Raw genomic sequence first — 4416 nt, 5'->3', positions numbered from 1 at the left:
TGTAATTTGTAGTTTTTCCTTGTATCCGTCTTTTCTTAATTTTTCCAGTCCCTTCATAGTTCTGTGCCTGAGAAGCTAGAATAACATTAAAAATATCTAAGCCTAATAAAAACCCTATTTTTCCTAATGGCGGGAATGGGTCTAAATCTATCTATAACAAATAAAATGTTTATAGTAAAAAAGCCATGGCGATCCCTGTTAATACTTTTCTTCTTTTGTCGGTGTCACAATATCTTGTTTCCTGTTGAAAATATCTCTAAAATAGAAGAGAATATAATGATTATGACAAATAGGATAGGCAAATATGGATACAGCCTTTTATCAAAAAAAGCTTCATTAATAAATATTCAATACTAACTATAACATATTTACCGGTATTTTAGATTTGTCTCTGGTTCCGTCTTTTTTCAATTTTTTCAGTGCCTTCAAAATTCTGTGCCTGAGAAGCTAAGATAATATTAACAATATCTAAGCCTAATAAAATTAGTAAAAATATTTACATGTAATTTGTAGATTTTCCTTGTATCCATCTTTTCTTAATTTTTCCAGGTCCCTTCATAGTTCTGTGCCTGAGAAGCTAGAATAACATTAAAATTATCTAAGCCTAATAAAAACCCTATTTTTCCTAATGGCGGGAATGGGTCTGAATCTATCTATAACAAATAAAATGTTTATAGTAAAAAAAACATGGCGAGCCCTGTTAATACGTTTCTTTTGTCGGTGTCACAATATCTTGTTTCCTGTTGAAATTATCTCTAAAATAGAAGAGAAAATAATGATTATGACAAATAAGATAATCAAATATGGATACAGCATATTACTAAAAAAGCTTTAATAATAAATATTCAATAATAATAATAATAATAACATATTTACCGGTATTTTAGATTTGTCTCTGGTTCCGTCTTTTTTCAATTTCTTCAGTGATTTCAAAATTCTGTGCCTGAGAAGCTAAGATAATATTAACAATATCTAAGCCTAATAAAATTGGTAAAAATATTTACATGTAATTTGTAGATTTTCCTTGTATCAGTCTTTTCTTAATTTTTCCAGTCCCTTCATAGTTCTGTGCCTGAGAAGCTAGAATAACATTAATAATATCTAAGCCTAATAAAAACCCTATTTTTCCTAATGGCGGGAATGGGTCTAAATCTATCTATAACAAATAAAATGTTTATAGTAAAAAAGCCATGGCGATCCCTGTTAATACTTTTCTTCTTTTGTCGTTGTCACAATATCTTGTTTCCTGTTGAAAATATCTCTAAAATAGAAGGGAAAATAATGATTATGACAAATAAGATAGGCAAATATGGATACAGCATATTACTAAAAAAGCTTTAATAATAAATATTCAATAATAATAATAACATATTTACCCGTATTTTAGAGTTGTCTCAGGTTCCGTCTTTTTTCAATTTCTTAAGTGCCTTCAAAATTCTGTGCCTGAGAAGCTAAGATAATATTAACAACATTTAAGCCTAATAAAATTGGTAAAAAATATTTACATGTAATTTGTAGATTTTCCTTGTATCCGTCTTTTCTTAATTTTTCCAGTCCCTTCATAGTTCTGTGCCTGAGAAGCTAGAATAACATTAAAAATATCTAAGCCTAATAAAAACCCCATTTTCCTAATGGCGGGAATGGGTCTAAATCTATCTATAACAAATAAAATGTTAACAGTGAAAAAGCCATGGCGATCCCTGTTAATACTTTTCTTCTTTTGTCGTTGTCACAATATCTTGTTTCCTGTTGAAAATATCTCTAAAATAGAAGAGAAAATAATGATTACGACAAATAGGATAGGCAAATATGGATACAGCATATTATCAAAAAAAGCTTCATTAATAAATATTCAATAATAATAATAACATATTTACCGATATTTTAGATTTGTCTCTGGTTCCGTCTTTTTTCAATTTTTTCAGTGCCTTCAAAATTCTGTGCCTGAGAAGCTAAGATAATATTAACAATATCTAAGCCTAATAAAATTAGTAAAAATATTTACATGTTATTTGTAGATTTTCCTTGTATCCGTCTTTTCTTAATTTTTCCAGTCCCTTCATAGTTCTGTGCCTGAGAAGCTAGAATAACATTAAAAATATCTAAGCCTAATAAAAACTCTATTATTCCTAATGGCGGGAATGGGTCTAAATCTATCTATACCAAATAAAATATTGAAAACAAAACAAAAAACATGGCAAGCCTTGTTAATACTTTTCTTCTTTTGTCGGTGTCACAATATCTTGTTTCCTGTTGAAAATATCTCTAAAATAGAAGAGAAAATAATGACTATGACTAATAAGATAGGTAAATATGGATACAGCATATTATCAAAAAAAGCTTTATTAATAAATATTCAATAATAACTATAACATAATTACCGGTATTTTAGATTTGTCTCTGGTTCCGTTTTTTTTTCAATTTTTTCAGTGCCTTCAAAATTCTGTGCCTGAGAAGCTAAGATAATATTAACAATATCTAAGCCTAATAAAATTAGTAAAAATAATTACATGTTGTTTGTAGATTTTCCTTGTATCCGTATTTTCTTAATTTTTCCAGTCCCTTCATAGTTCTGTGCCTGAGAAGCTAGAATAACATTAAAAACATCTAAGCCTAATAAAAACCCTATTTTTCCTAATGGCGGGAATGGGCCTAAATCTATCTATAACAAATAAAACGTTTATAGTAAAAAAGCCATGGCGATTCCTGTTAATACTTCTCTTTCTTTTGTCGGTGTCACAATATCTTGTTTCCTGTTGAAAATATCTCTAAAATAGAAGAGAAAATAATGATTATGACAAATAAGATAGGCAAATATGATAACAGCATATTACTAAAAAAGCTTTTATAATAAATATTCAATAATAATAATAATAACAACATATCTACCGGTATTTTAGATTTGTCTCAGGTTTAGTCTTTTTTCAATTTCTTCAGTGCCGTCAAAATTCTGTGCCTGAGAAGCTAAGATAATATTAACAATATCTAAGCCTAATAAAATTGGAAAAATATTTACATGTAATTTGTAGATTTTCCTTGTATCCGTCTTTTCTTAATTTTTCCAGTCCCTTCATAGTTCTGTGCCTGAGAAGCTAGAATAACATTAAAAATATCTAAGCCTAATAAAAACCCTATTTTTCCTAATGGCGGGAATGGGTCTAAATCTATCTATAACAAATAAAATGTTAATAGTGAAAAAGCCATGGCGATCCCTGTTAATACTTTTCTTCTTTTGTCGGTGTCACAATATCTTGTTTCCTGTTGAAAATATCTCTAAAATAGAGGAGAAAATAATGATTATGACAAATAAGATAGGCAAATATGAATACAGCATATTATCGAGAAAAGCTTTATTAATAAATATTCAATATTAATAATAACATATTTACCGGTATTTTAGATTTGTCTCTGGTTCCGTCTTTTTTCAATTTCTTCAGTGCCCTCAAAATTCTGTGCCTGAGAAGCTAAGATAATATTAACAATATCTAAGCCTAATAAAATTAGTAAAAATAATTACATGTAATTTGTAGATTTTTCTTGGATCCGTCCTCTCTTAGTTTTTCCAGTCCCTTCATAGTTCTGTGCCTGAGAAGCTAGAATAACATTAAAAATATCTAAGCCTAAAAAACCCCTATTTTTCCTAATGGCGGGAATGGGTCTAAATCTATCTATAACAAATAAAATGTTTATAGTAAAGAAGCCGTGGCGAGCCCTGTTAATACTTTTCTTCTTTTGTCGGTGTCACAATATCTTGTTTCCTGTTGAAAATATCTCTAAAATAGAAGAGAAAATAATGATTTTGACAAATAAGATAGGCAAATATGGATACAACATATTATCAAAAAAGCTTTATTAATAATTATTCAATAATAATAATAACATATTTACCGGTATTTTAGATTTGTCTCTGGTTCCGTCTTTTTTCAATTTCTTCAGTGCCTTCAAAATTCTGTGCCTGAGAAGCTAAGATAATATTACCAATATCTAAGCCTAATAAAATTAGTAAAGATATTTACATGTAATTTGTAGATTTTCCTTGTATCCGTCTTTTCTTAATTTTTCCAGGTCCCTTCATAGTTTTGTGCCTGAGAAGCTAGAATAACATTAAAAATATCTAAGCCTAATAAAAACCCTATTTTTCCTAATGGCGGGAATGGGTCTAAATTTATCTATAACGAAACAAATATTTAAAAAAAGCCATGGCAATCCCTGTCAATACTTTTACTTTGTCTTCACGATATCTTGTTTTCCTGTTAAAAAATATCTAAAAATACTATAGAAAATAATGATTATAACAAATAAGATAGCCAAACATGGAAGTAGCATATTTTCAAAAAAAGCTTATTAAAAAATGTACAATATCAGTGAATAACAATAATATAAATAATAAATCAGTAATATACAATAACAGTAATA

Source organism: Styela clava, chromosome 1, assembly GCF_964204865.1.
Source record: "Styela clava chromosome 1, kaStyClav1.hap1.2, whole genome shotgun sequence".
In the NCBI taxonomy this organism is placed as follows: Eukaryota; Metazoa; Chordata; class Ascidiacea; order Stolidobranchia; family Styelidae; genus Styela; species Styela clava.
Note: the sequence above shows the minus strand (reverse complement) of the source record.